Source organism: Lonchura striata, chromosome 1, assembly GCF_050655825.1.
Source record: "Lonchura striata isolate lonStrDom1 chromosome 1, ASM5065582v1, whole genome shotgun sequence".
Taxonomy (NCBI): Eukaryota; Metazoa; Chordata; class Aves; order Passeriformes; family Estrildidae; genus Lonchura; species Lonchura striata.
In genome coordinates, this window is record NC_140703.1 from 37,825,209 (window position 1) to 37,845,970 (window position 20,762).

Consider the following 20,762-nt stretch of genomic DNA (forward strand, 5'->3'; position numbering starts at 1 on the left):
TGACAGAATGGAACAAGTGAAACCATGTGAGTGGAAACTTGGCCAGGAACCTGAGATACTTACTGTCACTGCCAGTTTTCCACGAAGAGGCATTTGCAAATAAACAGCCAAAAAAAACCCACCCAAAAACAAAAGAGTCAACCAGTGGTAACATACAGAAATACTAGAAGTTTAGGTAGAGTCCAGGGATAGGAAGAGAGCAAACCCAGGGAATTGTGCATTCAACACAATCATCATTTGATGCTGTCCTAGGAGCTGCATGCTTGTTCACAGTGCAGCATTATTTACCCAAAAGGAAATGGTTTGTGTGCACTGAGGAATGCTCTGACTACAATACTGTTTGTTTAGGTACTCACTGCCCAAGCTTGTATTTTAAGCTGAATCATAGAGGAAGCAACATGTAATTTGCACTGCTGCACTCAAATAGCTGAAGAACCCAAAGACATTTGCACACATCATCAGGGATTCCATCAATTTAGGTGTGGGATTTCCTTTGAAAATTAGTAACGGTGCATCACATCACATAAACACAACTGCTAAAATTAAATGTTAACCTCTGGTTATGGCTTTCACTGTCCCTTCATCCAACAGCCTTCACCTACAATCTCAAAAAAGAAAGGGCCAAGGAACAGTGCTGGACACTTGCCATAACCAAAGGCTCATATTGCCCTTGTCAAAGGAGGTAATTTCCCAAAATGCATTCTTTCAATGAACGTATTCTCAGTGAGCTTTTAATTTCAGTAGAATTTATGTGGCTCTTAAAAATCCTGTTCTCGCCCCTCTCACTTTTTTTTTTTTTTTTTTTTTTTAATGTTGGAAGATGTAAAAGCTAGTTCTATGCTTGGATGTTTGTCAGCTAATGGACTGCTCTCCTGGCACGGACAAGCCCATCAGCTAAACAGTATCAGTTACCAACTCAGGTTTACCACACAACAAAAATAGACCTTCCCTGGATTAGAGACAACTGAGTCAGGTCCACACCAACCACAACCTCTGTGGGTTATCTGTACCCGTTTTATGTAATACAGGATTTTATCAAGCTTTGTGCTGCAGAGGGCAGTGCACATAGAAAATACATCTAAACATGCACTCCCAAGTGTTTCTTGTTTCACATGGAAGTGCTCAGGCTTTAATATATACAATGGTTATATTGTATATATACCCATTGTATATATCAAAACCAGAACAGTGGCAGCCAAAGGATTTATGCTCAGCCCTGAATCTATCTGAGCCACATTTCTGTGCAATCCAAGGGTGGTGAAGGCTTATCTTCAGTGCACAGCTGCAATCAGCCAGCTGGCTCTGCAGGAGTTAGGTGGACCAAGAAAAGCTACTGTTCCAAGAACTAAGAGTATTTGACAAAAACTGAAGCTATTTGGGTGGTTCTGAACTGGGTAGTAGCACATATCCTTTTAAGAGAAATGCAATCTGCCTACAGCCTTATGGTCTTTAGTGGTCATGTCAGGCCATCCCACCTTAAGAGACAGATCCATGTGTAGCTACCAGCTGCAGAACTTTTGATTCCCCTTGTGTTTATCAAGTTCTTCCCACTGCTAGTGTGCCTTCTGAAAGGGAGCTTCCCGCAACTGGAGTCTTGGAGCCTCCTGTACTTCAGCTACCTAAAGTTTTTCAGCGTCCTGACTAGCACTTTTAAGTTCTGCCTATTGTGATTATCTTCCCCAGTATCTAAAATAAAATCAGTTTCCTGTTTCAGTATTAGATGAGCTCTTTTTTCAACTGAGTTTGTTAGTGAACTGAATGAGGTCGAAGCTGTGGAAGTAACCACCTTTTTCTTTCTACTGAGTTCTTTCAGATACCAGATCTTAAGAACACAGGGACTTGCAGCAGCCTGCACAGCTTTTTCTGTTGTGTAACTGCTTTTGACCTGCAGCCATGTTTCAGCTGAAGAACACATCCATCCTAACTTGACTCTTGCACTCTTCTTTCTGCAGAAAGACAAAAAAAGGGTAACACTTTATAATGAGTCATTAGAATTATTTCCAGAGTCGCTTTACACTCGTTTGGCAATGCACAAATACTAGGTTCTTCAAGATATTGGTTTAACAGCTGACTCCCCACTATTTCATTTAGAAGACTTTAAAAATGCACTGAAGCCTTCCATTCTTTCCTGTTTTTCCAAGCTCACAATGTATTCTTAGCATTATCATTAAGATAGTGGAAACAGTAATATGATATTAAAGTACTTACTGTTCTTCCCAGCTGAACTCCTCTCACCTTTCCCCCTGCAGCTCCAGAAACTTTTTGGCAAAGTTCCAGCTCCATAGGAAACAATTAAAATAAACCAACCTTCATCACAGCTTCTTCATCCACTATCATCTGTGCAGTAACTTTAATTTGAAAGAGTTTACACCCTACCCCCAGAGGCTTTGAAATAAGCAGTTGGTCGGTGACACTTCCACTCCTTCCCCCAAAGGGACTGCAGACAACTAAGTTTTACAGCCAGGATAATTTAAAAAAGAGGATCTTAAAATAAAATTTTTGTGCCAAGACTAGCATAGATGATATCACTCTTAGAAACCATATTCCACTTTGTTTCAGTGCATATGCAAATCTTTTCGTCCAGTTAATTCGTATACCAGGAATGAAATTATGCCTGATCATCATTTCAGAGAACCTCAACAGTTTTCTGTGCTGCAGTGACATGATGTGACAGTGACAGTAGACCTAGACCATCACACCATCACACACCTTAAAAATTACGACATGATGTATTAGTACACTTCTTAAAAGCTGTATTTCTTATGCAGCCTGGCTTTGTATACTACCCAGTGAACACTCAATTTAAGCATCCACATGCTTGGTTTCTTTAAGAGCAAACTTGTCAGAATGAGCATTGAGACACAAAGACAGGCTTCCCGTATGAACCTGGATTAAACTTAAACTGAGCATTTTCTTCTTTGAGCAAAGTCACCACACGTTCCCACTTAACTTCCTCATCCCTCCTTCAGGATCTTCCAACTGAGACTCCAGGTCAGGAAACAGGGTGGTTGCTTACCAGAATCCAGTGACCAAAATCCCCTCAGTAACATAGACAACCCATGGGTATTGCAGTGCAGGATGTCAGCATAGTAAAGGACACACAAACCTCTCAGCTGCATAGGCTGAGGACCACACAGACACTGGAGTAGGTTTTCATTAACAGCTTTAAAGCAGAGCATAGTGATGTTTAGGAAATACCACAGGTGGGTTTTCAGCTCTACTGTCACCTTCTATCTTTTCATATGAGATGCAGCCACACCACCTATTTTTGTAATAGGACTGTAAGCTTCTTACAGACATTGCAATTAAGGCCTGTTGGGTCAGGATAGATTTGGACATTGGCACTTTCACATGAACAGATTATCCAAGTCTGAGACATGTAACACAGTTTTCATCATTAACACCTCTGACAAGCTATGACCAACAAGTAAGATCCATACATTGGCAAGTATCAAATCCTCCAAAATACACAAAAGTGAACAACACATGCAGAAAAAACTTGTTTTACTCCTCTCTTGTATCAGATGTTAATTTGGGTCGTTCCTGAAGTAATTTATTTTTCCTACCGTAGATGAGACATCAGTGGCACCTGCATCTACAGATAAAGAAATAAGATATAAAAAATACAATTATCTGTGAAGTGGGGTGCACAGCATCCTCCTCAGAGCAGCAGCACTGACTGCAGGCAGATGGGGAGGGAGTGAAAGGAACCACTGCAGGTAAAATCAATTGTTTCTAACCAGTTTAACAAAGCATACTGTCATTTGGCCAGCAGACCATCCTGGATGAGAATTTCACATGCACTTTTTCTGATGGTTATAGAAAAGAGAACCAAGCTTGACTCAACCATTCCACTGTAGTATTTACCATCCTTACCAGGTTATCAGCTGCAGAGATAAAAGCAAAGGCCTAAAGTCTACAGCGGACAACAACTGTGACAGAAGTCATTGTGCCAGTGCTCTTTATTTCACCCACAGCTCCCTTAATCAAAAGGTATCTGCATAGAGGAGAAACAGAATTAGGAAAGAAATGAAAGGGGCTGTACTTGTAACTCAGAATTCTCCAGATATATGGAACTATCGATACAAATTTTATTAACAGAGCATTACACCCCCACCACTCCTTTTCTTCAGTGAGGAGCATGATAAAACAGGAGAACCTGCCTCTGAGGAGAAGCCCCCTCAGAACACTGGACTTTTTGCAGGATGGCATGCAACTGGTTCAGCTTCTTTAACTAGAGGGAGCTGCATCTAAAGTGATAAAAGCATAGCGTACATTGCTATAGTACCAGCAATGTTCAGGTGAAGTATCTGCACCACAGAACATCTCAAAACATCCTTCCTCCAGCACTCATGTATCCTGTAGCAAACACACCACCTGTGTAGTTATTGGGCAGCAATGCCCTGAGCAAATGCCTTGTACTTACCTCCAGGAGGAGCCAAAGAATGAAATAAGCCCTTGTGACTCCATTTTACCTGAGCTGTACCACTACTGGACTTTAGCCAAGACTTCAAGCAAGCCTGCAAAACTCTTCAGAACCCTTTCCAATTAAGTATCCTCTTGGCATAATGAAGTGCTTTATTTCACAGGAATCAGCTGTAACTAGAAATGGTATTATTTCACAAGCCATGCAACACTTTGACCATCTTCCCTTCCAGCTTTGAGCACAGGCCTTCCACACATGGTTTCAGGGAACTCCAGTCCCTTTAAGCCTAACAGAACTTTGATTACTCTCCCATTTAATGAACAAATATTTCCCATTCCCCAGCACAAAAGACTAGCACAAGCAGGGATAATGTTCACTACAAGAAAGTCAAAAACCACTGCTCAGAATTCCAGCCTACCTCCTGCATGCTACCCAGAGGGCTGAAACTAAGACAGCACTTTGTCAGCTGGCTAAACCACAACAACGTGAGACAGCAAGCACAGGCAAAACAGTGGTGAAGCAAGTCAGCTTGGCTGCTCCCATACAATGCTGAGATGTCTTACACCATCTCATCTGCTCTCTCAGCTTTTTTTCAAGCATGATTCACCTGTCTATGGACATAGAATTATACATTTGGGTTGACAGTGACCTAAAACACCATCTGGTTACAACCCTCTCCTGCCATGGGCAGGGACACCCTCCAGTAGAGCAGGTTGCCCACTGCCCCATTCAGCCTGGCCTTGAATAGCTCCAGGGATAGGGCATCCACACTTCTCTGGGCAGCATGTGCCAGTGCCTCACCACCCTCACAGTAAAGAATTTCTGCCTTATATGTAATCTCAACCTTCCAGACGCACTAAGGACTTTAAAAGGAAGCAAAGCTCCTCCTGCTGGTCACACCAAGCCGTATGTCTCTAACAACCAGACACCATTAGTGCACTTATCAGGCATCAGACAGAGCCAGAACCCTCAAAAAACCCCTCAAACCAGCGATGCACAGGCTGTCACCCGGTGTGCGACAAGGGCACGTTCCAACCTGCTCCCTGCGGCCGCCCAGGCCTGCCCTTTAACCCACAGCCCGTACTTGATCCAAGGGCCAAGCACGGCGGCTGGTGCAGCCCACGCGGCCCCTCTCCCCGCAAGGCGCGGGGGGCACACCCCCGAGCGCCGCCGGGCCCGCCCGGCTCCCCCGCCGCACAGAGCGGCCTGCCCGTCCGATCGCGCCCTGCCCGCCGCCGCCCCACCGCCACGCACCCACCGCGGCCGAGCCTCCAACCCCGGGCCACGCTCCCACCACAGACACCCGCTGCCTCACCCACGGCCGGCAGCCACCCAGTGACAATCGGCCGTGTCCTTCAGGGCGCCCCTCTCCTACCCGCCGCGCCCTCCCGGCTATTCCTCAGCCTCCCCTTTTTTTTTATCCGCTCGCACAAGCTCTTTCTTGCCCCTTAAACCAAGACAGGACTCCCACCCTTGCCCCTTTTCCGACATCTTAACCCGGCTCCCCGACCGCTCCTCCAGAGCTAAGCGTCCCACGCCATCAACATGGCGGCGGCCACCGCCTCCTTCCCGGCCCCGCTTCCCAGCGCAGCCACGAGGCGCGGGACCTGCCGGGAAATGGAGTCCACGCCCTGCACGCTGCCGCCATGTGGCAACGGTAAAGAAACTACAAGCCCCGGAAGCCTCCGCTGCCAAGGGGCGCCAGCCAATGGCGAGGCGGCGGCGCGGGCAGCGGCCCCGCCCCGGCGAGCGAGAGGGGTGATGTCATTGCCCAGCGGGGGCCGCGGGGGCGCGCCGCGCGCCGCCGCTCATTGTGCTGGGCCGGTGCCGCGGCCGGACCGGCGGGGGGGCCGCGCTGCCGCTCCTGCGCTGGGCGGCCCTGCTCGCATCCCGCACACCGCTGCCCTGCGCCCAGCCCTGCAGCTCCTGTCCCAGTCGTCCTGGCCGTCCTGGCCCCAGCGTGGCTCGACAGCGTTCCGGAGGGCTGCGCTGCGCTGCACGGGCGGTGGGGACTGAACACCCATCCCCGAGCGGGACTGCCTTGCGCCCAGCCCCGCTGCACCCATCCCGGGAGCTGCCCTGCGCCGGGAGGGCGGCCAGCACCCATCCCAGTGGAAGGGGGCTGCCCCGCGCTCAGCTCCGGGGTCCGCAGCCAGCCCGGCGTGCGGGGGCTGCAGCGCCCAGCCCCGCTATCCCCGGCGTGCGGCCGCCCGGGGCTGCCGCTTCTTCCCATCGCCGCTGACCGGCTCCTGGCTCCCGCCTCGTTTTATGGTCGTGGAGAGGGAGGAAAAATCCCAAACCAGGTGAGTTCTGCGCTCCTCTTCTCTTTTTGCGTGCTTTTCCTTGTCCCGTTACCTCCTCCCTCCCAGGCCCCCATCTCCCGGTGCCCTTCGCCGCGCTGCGTGTTCCTCAGCGGCGAGCAGCGCAGCCGGGCGGGACTGCGCTGTCGTTCCCTGGTCCTGCTGAAGAAGGAGGGGCGGAGGGACGGGAAGGGGGAAAAGCCCTAGCCCGCTGCCGGGTCTGATGCCGCGGAGATGAGTGCCTGTCGCTGCTCTCCGGGCCCGGCGGCTGCTCCGCCGCCGCGCTGCGCGTCCCGCAGCCCCCGGGAAACTCCCGCAACTCCGGGATGCTCCGGGCGCCCCGGAGCTGCGCGGTCCCGGGCCGGCGGGGAGCCCTGGCTCGTTTGTCTCCCTCGCTGGGTAAGAGTGGAAAATAAGATGGATTTTGAATTGCTGTCGTTAAGCGCTGCGGAGCCTGCGAGAGCCGGGCTCCTGAGGACAGAATAAATACGAGGTGTGCTTTAGGGTGGTTTTGGGGGCGTTGGTTTGCTGTCGTGCGGCTTCGTTGCTTTGATGACACCGCTATTCCTCCGCTCTTTCAGGGAAACGGGGGAGATTTGATTCCAACTGACTCAGTCCTGGCTGTGTGCAGTTGGTCCATGTTTCTTTTCCAAGTCACATAATGAGTTAGGATCTTAAAAATTCTTGGCTGGAGAGTCTGATGTGTTATTTCAACTTCCAAACTACTGTTCTGATCTTTTTCACTTTTATAGTAAATACAAGAAGTGCCTCTATTTTAAACTTTGTAAAAACTTTGTGGTCCAGCAGAGCTTCATTTTAGTGCGGCTTTTTATTTGTTTCTCTGTTCCTTGCTGTTTGTTAGGTGCAATTTGGATGTTTTCTTGAACAGTGCTAAGGTATTAGTACAACATAAAAGATGTTTTTTGTTATTATGTGACATCAGAAGGTTTTATCCCCTTATAATAACTAAATTACTTCTGCAATTGCCAGTGGACCCCAGACACCTCATTTTGTGCTGGTGGCAATGAAACGTGTGCACACAGGGGAGTCCTGCTCGCTTCAAGTGCATCACTATGTTCCAGTGCCTTTTAAAGTTAATCCTCACCAAAGCCCCACTTGGTGGCTGTTCTGAGAGCAGCAAGAGACTGTGCAGCTGAGCTGATATTTAAATTTTTTTCCTGCCCTCTGCTGCATGTTTGCTTCTGCGCTTCTCTTGTGTAACTGGCACTGTGTGTCCTCTGGCAGGGCTCTCCCTGGAATTGCAGTGCTGGGGAGAGGGTGACATGAGTGCAGTGGGGACAATGAAACGCCCTGTTTGCTTTGCTCAAAGTGTTTGTAAACACCCAGGCGGTGTTGGGGTGTCCGTATGCAAGGGATGGTGCTTTAGTTTCCCTTTTTCCAGTGGTCCATGCTCCATGCTGCATCCACACCTCCTTGCATTTATTTTAACTGTGTTTTTTCCTTCCTTCCTCTTTACTATTGACTCAAAGGGGAAGAACAACAGTGCACGCAGGCGTTGCCTTTGGTTGGTCTTTTTTTAACATTTTTGTTTCCTGGAATGGCGTTTACCCCTTTATTTTACAAGGCAAGGAGCAGATAATCTAATAGAGTGTTTCCCATCTTGGCTGTAAAAGGAGTTTTATAGCAGTGATTTTGTTAGCTTGGGATAGAAGGCCCTGGCTATGAAGTGATAATTTGAAAGTGTAGCCTGGGAATTGTTCTGGGAGATACTGATTTAGAAGTTGGTGAGAACAAGCAAAGACTCCATGGCCAGGGATTTTGCATTTGAATAATACAATTTTTCTGATGCTGATCTTTTAAAATTCTGTTTTCATCTTTCTATATGTATATATCTTGAACAAAACAAGCATAAATAGCAGTACATACTTGTATGTTTTTCAAAATTTATTACATTTGTTTGATTCAGAAAGACTTGTGACAATGCATGCTAGCATTTTCAAGCTATATTAGCTATATCAGGAGGTGGATTAAAAATGTACCTCAGAAATATACACTATTGTATTAATCAGCTAAAATTTTGCTTTTCAGAAACTGAAATACAGACACATAAAAAGGGACAAAAAGCTGAAAATCACTCAATGATTGCTGTGGATCAACCCAGATGAGCTAGGGGACCCTTCCTCTTGTCCCACAAAGACCTAAATGCAGTGTATGTGTTTACTCTGAGTCAAGAATTCTCAAAAATGCCAGTTGCTGGAAGCAAAGAAAATATCCCAGGAAGGCAGCACTAAACATTTCCTTGTGTCTTTACCTTTTTTCCCCCCGTTTCTTACTCATGGCAAGTTTCTGAAGGGAAATTTAGGATTAGGTGGTCTCATGGTCATACCCTCCAGAGTTTTCTTGTATTTTAGTCCTGTTCCTCATGAAATTGAGCATAATGCCAATTATTGGCTTCCTAGTGAAGTCAGAAATCGCATGCTTGCAAATTTGTTTTATGAGCATCATCTGTGTGCCCTGAACTGTGTTAAATTGCCTGTCCCAGAAGTGTTGCTGCCCTGGGATGCTTGTGTGTCACCCACCCTCATGTACAGGGGAACCCAAATTCTGCTGAGATGAGGGGAACTGGGACTAGCCAGAGCTGGGCTAGCCTTGCTGACTTTTCAGCTTAGCTTTCCTCTTTGGTCCAGAGATGAGCTATGAGAGGACTGGGATTTCTGTAGCCTGGAGCTGGAATCTGGTGAGACAGCTGAAGTTCCTGAAGCCAGAGGTGGATGGCTGAAGGCTGCTCTTCAGGGAGGAACCGTGGAGTCGCTTCCCAAAAAAGCAAGGGGAGAACGGCGTCTGCAGGCAAACGACCCCCATTTGTCACCCTGCTGTGAAGGAGCTTTTCTCTGTTGGCTGTGCTGTGTGCTCCCCCATGTTCCCAGACCCAGCTGCAGGTGGTAGGTGTTGCTCACAGCCTGAGCTGGAGTGTGGTGGCTCTAATGCAAGCTGTAGAGAGCGTGTGGTTTCAGCTCTGGAGCTGCCTTGCTTTGTGTCCTCGCTGGGACAGCCAAGCTGGCATCCATCAACTGGCAAATGGAGACACTTGCTCCGGGTTTTGTGGTGTGTCCCAGAGAGGTGTATTTGCAGCTGGCTTTTTGTGGGAGGCATAGGATTGTTGGCATTTTTTTATTTTTACACAAAATATAGCCAAACAAGAAATTATAGTAGCTGGGATCTAGATCGATTCAATTTCTCATTTTAAGGCTTATTGCCTTTTTTTTTTTAAGGACAGGACCAGCAATTTGAGTGCAAGCCTTGCTCTCTGTGAGTACAGAAGGAGGAGTGGGGAACATGATAGATGCTATTTTGTGCATGTTGATTAGAGAGATTAATTGCAACTGTGTGGATGGCATGAAGGAGTGCAGAAAGTAGCACAAGATGGGCATACCTTGCAGTGGTGAAGCTCTTTAGATACTGATGCTTGTATGGAGGTTTGCAAAACTTTGGAACAGGAGATTTAGGAAGCAGTAAAATAATTTCCTATATTACAGATGGCTTTCTGACACCAAAAACACTGGCCCAGTTGGAGAGGTCTTGGGGCAGTCGGAGAAGTCTTGAGGCAGAGATGCTCAGCAGCAGCTCTGCTTTGGCTGGAGGGCAGATGAGATGACCTGAGGCAGTGTTTTGATTGACTTTCTAGTTTCCACAATTTCATTTTGCAGCAAGTCATTTAGCTTCCCACTCCCTCCCAGTGCTTCTGTCAATAACTAACTAAATTCTCATTTTATTTTTAATGGCTCTCTTACAGTGGGAAAGAAGTGGTCTGTCATGTTTGTCATATAATCCTGGTTTTGGCCTCTGTATAAATCATAAATTTAAAGTGGGGGGAAGGAAGGGGTCAAATACTCCTCAGGTGCTAATATGTTGAAATAATTAGGGCAGAACAAGGATAAAACTTGTCCCTTAAAATCATTATCAGCCTTTAAACAGTCAAGACCACACTGAAGTCTGTTGCTGTTGCAGTAGTTTCATAACTAATCTGTGCTATTAAACATTGGCCCTGCATAAGGTATTAGTGAGATTTGTGTTGTAATGTCATTTGATTTCACCTTGCATAGATAAAAATAATTAGAGAGCTTTGCTGCTTTGAGCTGAGCAGAGATATTTAGGTTGTGAACAGCTTGAGATTCATTTGCTGTTTGTCATCTCGCCTCTCCTGGAGTTACTGCTTTCACTACACTGCAGAGGTGCACCCTTCCCTAATATACTTAAGGCAAAATTTAAACCTATTTAAAACCTATTTAACCTAGCTATTAGTTTCCTGAGATAATTAGGGAATACTTGTACAAAAAGAGGAGAAAACCTTCAGTAAGGTCTCACAGATCTGTTGCTGTCCTTTTAAGCATCACAGGATCCGCTGTTTATTTTCTTTCCTTTTAGCAGAAATACTCTCTTTTGAGTACTGCTGAACTAAAAAGTTAACTGCAGCCTTTAAGTATCTGAATAGTGTTTTCTTTTAGACCTTGAAAAGAGTAATGAGAAAAAGGAAGAGAGAAGAGGAAAGGCTGTGCTGGCATGAAAAAAGATGAGCTTGTGCATGGTTTCTTAAAAGACTGTATCCTGCAGGCTGAATTTAAAAGGGGAGGAAAAAAAAGAGGTGTTAGAGATGCCAAAGTACAGAAGTCAAGCAGTGCTTGGGTTACTGTGTCCTGCTAAAGATGCCCTCCATAGAGAGAGGGACTTCATGCAGGGCCCCAGCAGCCCAACCCACTGTGCTGCTTCTCCTCTGCAATGAAGGTTCCAAAAACTAAACTCTGCTGGTTTTGATTAAGCAAAAACTCAGTTTCTCAAAGGGCAGCATGTGTGCATTTAAAGTGGGAGTATTTCTTGATATAAATCCAGGCTGTTGTTTGTAAAAGAGAATTGTCATGGAACTACCATCCTGTAGGCTGGTGCTGAGCCTTGATGCCATTTTTTTTGGAACAGTGCAGAAAATGAATCTGACTGCGTATGAGAGTCTCGCATCATCCCCCACAGTAACAATCATTTGCATGTGCTTTCCTGAGTGTTTTAGACCAAAATCCTTACAGCCAAAAAAAAAAAAAAAAAAAAAAAAAGAGCTTTGGCAGGAGGGATTACCCTGTCACCTGGCTCTGGAAGGGTGAGACCCCTCTCCAGAGTAATCAAGCACTTAGAATTTAATATTTTCAGTTGGAAGGAAACTACAAAGATTATCTAGTTCAGTGCTGACCATAAACATGCTAAGGGCATTGCCCAAATATCTCTTGAACACTGACAGGCTGGGGTCTGGACCTGGACCCCCTCTCTAGGAAGCCTGTTGCAGTGTTTCACCACGCTCTTGGTCAAGAAATACTTTATGTCCAGTCTGAACCTTCTCTGGTGCAGTTTTGAACCATTCCTATGCATCCTGTCACTGGGTACCAGGGGGAAGAGATCAGCATTTCTCTCTCCACGTCCATTCCTCAGGGAGCAATAAGGTCACCTCTTTTCTCCAAACCAGAGAACCCAAAGCCTTCCCTGCTCCCCACAGTGCTCTTCCAGCCCTGACAAAGCTGTGTGGAGTTGTGCAGGATGTTTCTACTTAGTGGGGTATTGCTGGAGAGACAGCACCAGCTCCAGGGGAGCTGCTAATGTCCTTGTTCCCACCTGCTTTCTCCCTGTTTGTTTTCCATCTGTCAGAGCAGTCTCACCCTACATGAGACTTGAAACTTAAGGCACAGGAACTTATCAAACCCTCCTGTCTTTTCAATGCTCATTCTTTTGCTCCAAATAGTAATTTTTCTGTAAATATGAGTATGATGAGAGATCCAGAAAAATCCCAGATCCATGTTTGGGATATAGGCCATTAGTTGAGATGTGAACATCAACATTCAGATTTACAACCAATCAAAGAAAACTTAAAGGATTGCCAGGATTAGAAAAGAGATTTTGGGCTTGCTATATTGCAAAGAGTACTTTCAGTAATGAAAAGCGGACTTGAAAAATAATCATTAGCACTTCTCTGTGATTTAAATTTCATTGCCTGAACTTGGAGAAATGGAAAATAGATCAGTCAAGTCTTTTCATCTAACGAGTTTTTAAAGAAAGCCAGATTTGTGTTTAATTAGTGAAAATTTCTTCATGGTGCTTCAAGGGCCTGAAGAGTGGTGTTTTCATGACAGTTGGGGCTGCATGGGAATATTTACTGAAAATAACATGGTTACTTAAAAACATGGTAAGACAACCTTGTATAACCTGAATTGACATCAAGAAATCCTCTCTGGCATCTCCATACTGCGTGGTCATATTTTCCTGTTGCTTTCTGATGGTAGAAGGGAGTTGTAAATTCCTTCTTCTCCAACACTGGAGATTGAGACTTTATTATAATACCTATTGAACTTGATTAACTGACAGGACAACTGCCATTTGAGAAAATAATTATTTTTCTGTTGTTCTTGCTTTACAGCTATTAACACAAATACCTGAAAAGTAAATATAGGCTTGAAAAAGCTTTCCTAGCTCATTTGGTATCCCTGCTAGTCATCTGGAGATATCAGATTATTCCATCCTGAGACGAGTAATCTTTAGAGGTGAGAGTCAGGTAGCCTGAAATTGCTGTGGGGGTGTCAGTTCATTTTTGCATATGTAGAAGAAGGTTAAGAGAATTAACTTTAGCTTTTTTATTCTTGCATCCCTCTGAAGTTCACGGTGCAACGTGTCCTGTGGAGAAAAGGTATAAATTCAAATAAACCTGTGGTAATGAGTTTATTTAAACTCCAGCAAAGATTAGAGAAATCTCTAGCTGTCACAAAAAGGTAAAGGAAGGTTTGGGATTTCTGTGTTTCTGTGGACTGCTGAGGACATCAGAATAGTCAGCATCTGGTTCACTGGAGATGTAGCAGCAAGTTCAACCTGTGTGCTGATGGCTTTGGGCTCTGCTGTTCTTCTCTGTAATCCCATTTTCTGTGAGAGTGCTTTTACTCTAAAGGGGATGATTTGACACAGTTTGCAGCTAATTCCATATTTTTTGTCTAAAATACACTCAAGTGCAGTGAGTCTCTGCATCATTGCAATTACTCCAGCCTTGTTGGCAGTAGCTGTCTTCTGTCTGTAGCCAACAGAATATTGTGGTACCCTCTAATTTCTCACATATAAGAATCCCTACTGTAAGTATTTGCTCTTGAGAGTGGTAGGTACTTAGGGGGTTCTTGAACAATGTTGGGTCTACTGAAAAAACCAAACGTGTGAAGACTGTGTCAGAGTTACGTGTACCAGCAGCTTGAAACTGTAGAAGCAGAGTAGGTGCCTGATTTCTCTATTGCATTTGTCCTTGTTCTGAACAATTTGTTCCTTCTAAAAAGGGAAATGTGCCCATTCCCTTCAAGTCAGCAGTATTCACATTTCTAAAATGTGGTAATAGCATTTTGCTTGTATTGATGTGTTTGTGCACACATAGAAAACCCTCAGATAAACACAGGTTTCTATTAACTCTTTAATTTCAGCAGGCAAACAGGAGTCTAAAGTTGAGCTCTTAACTCCATGCTAATGGATTTCTGCTCAGCCTATTTAGGGGAAGGAAGCATGAGCACAGGACTTGGATGGAAACAGCTTTGTGGGATCTGTAGGAGTCAAGTCTTGTCTTGTGTTGTGACCTGTGGTTGGCATGCCCTGAACACCTCGTGCAGGGATGTAGTGTATGTTCAGTGGAGACACAATCAGTGTCTTTTAGCAGTTGTTAACTCCAAATTGTGTCTCTTTGCCTATCACACAAAACTGGAAAATAAACTTAAATATATCCATATTGTGATTCTGAGGTACTTCTCAGTTTGTAAATTATGTTTGTAAATGACTTTTGCTACTCTACTAGGAAATTTTTTTTTCCTTTTAAGTAGCAGTTCTGTTGTCACAGTTCTGCAGGAAAGCTGTATCTTGGTGCACTTGTATTAGCTTTGCGTGTCACTGGTCCCTATGTGTCAGTAGGAAGCACTGACAAAAATGTCTTCAAAAGCATGGCTTGTGAGAAGGGTCTGCTGGGTCACATCCCTGTGCTGGAGATGCTCGAGATTGCCCTGTCCTGTGCCATTATTCGTGGTTATTATGGATCATTCCTGAATTTTCTACTGCAGATGTGAATGTAATATGGGGAACTTCTAAAGCTCCTTTTCAAGCTGCTACCTGGCCTTCATGCGTGCTTCCATCATGAGTAACTTCACCTTGCTCATTGTGAATATTCAGTCTTTTGTCAAAGGCCATCACATTTATCAGTGTTGTCTCTGATCTGTTGTGCCTCTGAATTGGGAAACTGCTTGGATTAGTCTGTCTTAAAATTAATTTTTTTTCCTAGGTTACCTTTTTGGGATAGCATTCTCAGGTTGTTTCATTTTGCAGCCATGTGGGTAGTCAGCCAGTATTTAATAATAATAAATAAAGGCACGTTTAAAACAAATCCCCCCTAGTTAAGAATTCACAACTGAAGAAATTGAAAATAAATTGAGTATTGATTTGCACAATGAAATAACCAAGGAAAACATTCATTGTGGGCTGAAGCTAATTCTGTTAGAATAAATGAGGCTGATTGTGAAATAAATATTAAATAAAGCATCTCATTAAGTTCCGCAGTTTTGCAAAAGCTGTCGCCACGGGGAGGAAGAACCTGGCGTGAATGATTGTTTGTTTACTGCAGCTGTCAGTCATTGCAGGGGAGAGCGTGGTGCATCAGTTTGTGGAGTAGCCACTAGTAACCAGGTCATCCTGCTTAAATGTCAGGCTTCTTGCTGGAAAATGTGTGAAACTACATAAATATTCTTTCCGTCTTCTTAGCACATTTCTCACAATATTTCTCGTTTTGCTTGATGACATCAGTTCTTGGAGATCCAGAGGAAGGTTTTAAAAATACCTCCTGGGCAATGCTGGGTGATGCTTAGCTAATGAATTTATTGATGTCTGCCTGATACTCCGGAGGGTTGATCCATTTCTCGTTTTTCCTCTGATGCAGTTTTTGAGTCATTAATCTCTTTATGGCTGCTCCTGTATTTTGTGTATGGATTGAGTTTTATTATCCATTATAAGGTCTTTGGGATAGAACTTCTGTCTGTTAGTCCCCACTTTCTACAGTGAAAAATCTGCAGTTTTCTACAGTCTGTAGGTGTTACTGTAATATGAGTAATCAGCGCTGTAACTGGGGTGGGAATAGCCATTAGTAGTTTTGGGGAAACAGTCTCCTTAATTTCATTTGCAAATCAATTTATATAATTCACAATTGCATCTTTTGTACTTTGAAGGCAAGACAATTGAATTCTGCATCTCTCTTGTGTTTACAGGTAAGTTGCTTCTAAACTTTGTTTCTTGGTTGCCTGCATGCATAAAATTGAGATAACCTCAGAGGGCTACCTTGAATATTCATCAGTGATTTATTGTATGCCACTGAAGAGATGTTACCAGCAATGCTAATGAAGTTTATTACTCAGCCCCTCTGCTATACATTTATTGGTATTTCAAAGATCTGCAGTCTCCACAGTGAGCTCTAGCAAATTCTTGACTGGACTTAGCCTGTAGCTGACACTAATAACTTTGATTTATGTGGGGCTTTCCCTTTGGAAGAGTTCCAAAGAATTGTATAAAATGCAATGCAAGCCATAGTGTAAATATTGCCTTAGCAGCCACCAGCTATCAGGGAGGTGCTGTGTGATGGATATTGCAGTGCAGCTGGATGTGAGGGGATAGCAAGGAAAAAAAAAAGAGTTCTGCAAGCATTGGAGGTGACATAAGGAAATAAGTAAGAAAACAAGCAGCACTACCTGAATTCTGACTTTTATCTTTGACATGATTGATTGTTACAGATCAAGTGACTCTCAGACGAAAGGTGGCATTTTTGTCACAGCCTCAAGATGTGTGGTAGTGGTTCAGTTGAAGTCAAGCAGAACAAACCCTGCTAACAACCAGGGTTTTCTTTTCATGCAGAGCTTGTGTGTTTCTGGATGTCTTAATTTAAATGCTGGGCTGCAGCAATGTGTTTTCAGTGGTTCCTGGGGCTGGTGTGGTTGGCTCTGTGATGTGGCGTTTTGCCTCTTGCAGAGGCAAAAGGCATGGTTGCTTGGAGTTTGCCCTGTATATGATCCAAAAGACTTGAAAGCATACCCTCTTTACTATTAATGTCCCATTAACCCTAAATCCTTTTAGAAGTTTAAATAATTTTACAAATATGTTAGCGTAAAATTTATAGCGTTCAGTTGGGTTTGTTCACTGAATGGTGTAGCCTTGGCTTTTTCCCCTGAATCATAGGTGCCCAAGTTACATTGTCTAAATAACGTTGGTATTGTAGGTTCCAGACACCATCATTGCAGAGAGATAGCAGAGTCAGAAGTGGGTCATTTTGGTTAATTCCTCCGAGGTGGGTAAGATAAAACAGTGCCACCATGTACTATGTAATCCACCAGACCAGTTAGTGTTTTAATGGAACTAGGCACAGGGCTCAAGGTGTCAGATCCCTTATTAATAAAGGAGTGGTTTGGCTTTTCTGTCCCATGCAGGAGCACCTCTTTTAGAAGGGTTTGAGCACTGTCAACTCTGGTAACTGAGTGCTGCAGCTTCAAGGGCTCAGAAGCAGTAGATGGAGGTCCAGAAACCAGATAGCAGAAATGAATAGCTAGAACTGAAACTGTGATTGGAACAGCTGGAGAAGAAATGCATGGCTGCTTAGTGCGCTCTTGGTTGACAGGCACCAGTGTCCTGAACTACCAGCCAGCTGTAACCAAACAAAAAATGGCAAGAGCAGAGGTCAGCCCAATAGTGACAGTGTGGATGCTGATTTTGGGCTCATCCCAGCCACCTAGAAGAATTATAGCAATAGCAAAAGAATTGTAGCAATGATACACTCTTTCCTTCAGTAAATTCTGAGCCTGTTGACCAGGTTAGATGATTGTAAAAGCTTGTTTTTCTTAGAAAACAGGGCTAAAGTGTGTATAATGCACTGAGAAGCAGGGAGCTTGTTGAATTCAGATGCTTGTTTGGCAGTGCTCATACAAAGATTGCCTGGCATGGAGTAGAGTTGCATTGTATCATGTTTAGGCTTGGTGTGGGCAAACGAGTATTTCTTTTGGAGCACCTAATGGAGACCTCAGCAGTCAATAGAGCAGAGTTTGTGGTTTGGCATTCTGCCTGGCTATAGGCTTACAGCCATCTTTACAGCAAAAACAAAACACGAAGTGTAATTATAGCCTGATGGATGAATTTATATTTTTGATATATTCTGTTACTGGGACTATTTTAAAGCCTCAGTGTGCAGGATTCTGGTCTTTCTAGATATTTAGTTCAGTATTTTCCTAGGCCATACCATTAAATATATGTATATTGATAAGAGTCAATGAGTGCATTAATGTTTCATTCAGTACATTTTTCAGTTTTAGGATCCCATTCATCCATATTGCTGTAATCGATTCCTCCTGGAAATGCTGTGGTAATTAGAGGAGAGAATTCTTTGCAAGCAGTGCTGTGACATGTGTAACCAACCTGTCTTGTTTTGAGCCTTTCATTACCTTCGCTTATGACTATAATTGTGTACCATCTCAAGCAGGAGTGTGAACTTTTCATTTGCATGTTAATGGCACTTTGTCTGGAAGGTGCTACAGGGATTCAAGCAGTGCTATGCAGAAGAAGTAACATGCCCAGTAAGTGAACAATTTTGATGCTTAGTGGTTCAGACATTGGTAATAATAAGGGTCTTTTTTCTTATACAGCAAATGCATCTTTCAAATGGGCAAGACAATTGGTGTGGTTTAGAAAGAGAATTGTTACAGAGAACTTCCTGTAATCAGCATCTGTCTCTTCTTAGGAAAGAAGAAAGTGCTTAAACTTACGTGCCTTTTTGAAAGGGAGAATGTATTAACTAAGTCTTTATATGTGTTGTGATACATGAAGATACGTTGGGAAAAGCTGTGTGATGAAACTCACTGGCTTTCTCATGTGTGAGATGTGAGGCTTGTTTGGCATTTGAGGGCTTTGTCCAAAGCTCTGACATTTTGCTCTCCAGCTTGTAGTTTTAAAAAGGAACGTCTGTGATTTTATCCTAAGCCTGAAGTGGGTCCCAGTGTGCTTCAGTGTGTGATTGAGGTTGTTTGTCCTCTTGCAAAGAACAGGCTCATAAAGGCTATTTTAGTTGTTCCTGGGAAAGTAGACTCTCCATCACACTTCTGCTTTGTGTGGGAAGGGCTCCCTCTGAAGGCACAGAAATCCCTGTAAATATCAAAAATGCATCTTGTGTCACATTTCAAATCCTTCATAATTCCCTACTCTCCTGCTGTTTGCAAGAAACCCAAGCCGCATGCTTTCATCTGACCATCACCTCTCAGCCTGATGGATCCAAGAGGAATTGCCATTCACTATAGGTCAGACCTGGAGGAAAATGAGTAACATGGGCATAACAGCCTAACATTTCCATTTAGGAACAGTTGAATGAGCCTCAAGAGGGGAGACCTGCTGCTTTAAATTAAGAGTGACCACTCAAATGAGATTCCTTCTGCCTCCTGCCACTGTACATTGCTGCAGTATCCCGTGATCCATCACTGCATCCACAGTAACTGTCAATGGAAAAATGTCAGAGCTCAGTGCTTTCTGGTGGGTGACTACAGGTTGTGGTCACTAAGAGGCAGGGAAAGGCCATATAATAGCAGTATTTTTGCAGGGAAAGCTCAGTGAGTGTTTTCAAGGAGAACTGACCAGCTGAGAGGGAGAGCATAGTTGACAGGGCTGCTTTTGCTTTAAGGATAATTAGTGGGGATGTAGGCTAGGCTGTAAAATTAATGTGAAAAGTAATAACAAGGAGTTGGAGCCAGAGAAAGAAGAAAAACTGGAAACCCTGAGGATACAAATTGGGCAAATTGTGCTTTAACAGGATACCTTTTTTTTTGTTTGTTTGTGTGAGGATGCCAGTGATCCAAGATGAGATCTGCCAAGGCTAGAGAGGTACAATTGCAATAACTGAGATGTGAGAAAATGCTGGGTTGGATTAATCCTGAAGGGATGACTTTTTTTTTTAAGGAGGCTTTGCTGCTGTACTTCTGCAGGAAATAACTCTCTTGCCATCTGAAAGTAACCTAGTTCTTCATATGAATGATCTATGTGAACAGCAAAGGTGCAGGTTGGTAAGGTTTGGTTGGGAAGAGTAGGGCTGTTCTGTGAGAAAAGGGAGGAGAGGATTTAAAGGAAGCTGGGTGGTGTCTGTTTTAGGCTGGAAATCTGAAATCTTGTTGGGTAAGTATCAGCTACTTGAGAGCTGCATCAGCCAGTTCAGTTACTGCACATAGAACAATAAATCAGGATAGACTATTTCTGTTAGAGTCTGGGGACAGAGGCACTAGTGTCTAGGAGAGAATTTGGACAGTTGCAGAGTAATGGGATGTGGCCTCTCTGCATGGAGAAATGGTGAAGACCCCAGGAAAGGCTGGGCCATCATGAATAGCCTGTCTTCTAGAACCTAGGAGTGAGTGGGAAGAGAATGCAGAAGTATTATCTTCCCCATTTTGGCAGCTATAGCTTTTATACAAAACTTAGTCAAAAGGGAAAATTTTCTGAAAATGGTGTAAAAATATTTCCCATAGAAAAACACCAGCCCTATTACAACTTTCTTGGCAGACAAAGACAAAAATGCACATAGAGAGCATGATACCAGGGCAGTGGAAGGTGGGTATTGAGACTGCAGAATGGAAAGATACTCATCAATGATAGTAAAGAAAAGCAAAGCAGAGTTGGGAACATCAGCAGGGAAAGTGAGGCTGGAGAGGTAAAATAGTTCAACAAAGATAATATGAGGGATAGGTCTGGTTTACATGGGGTTATTTATGAGTTTCTCTCTTTGAACAAGTTATCTGTTCTGTTATTTTCCCCCATTTTGCCTCTGTGTACAGAGTGCTCAAAGATGGACAATAATTCTTAGTAATTTTTCTATAGTACATATAGTTCGTATAGTATATAGTCAGGCCATCACCCTCAAATTCAAGTTTATCATGATACAGGCTTGAAGTTACTGTTAGTGATGAGGAAAGGGGAATATGTACATACTGTTTACGAGCAACTTGCTCTCCTTTAAAATTTAA

The 20,762-nt window shown here is 44.1% G+C and overlaps 1 protein-coding gene across 2 annotated transcripts in view; it reads left to right on the forward strand.

Moving 5' to 3' along the window:
* Positions 1-6,170: 6,170 nt before the first annotated feature.
* Positions 6,171-20,762, forward strand: part of RAB30 (RAB30, member RAS oncogene family) — a 48,381-nt gene continuing 33,789 nt past the window's right edge. The window contains exon 1 of one of the 2 annotated variants that reach the window (XM_021545041.4): positions 6,171-6,729. The gene's annotated coding sequence lies outside the window, so the exon portion shown is untranslated. Of the gene's footprint in view, positions 6,730-6,919; positions 7,126-20,762 lie in introns of those variants that run through there. The other variant, XM_077781323.2, reaches the window with a different exon arrangement.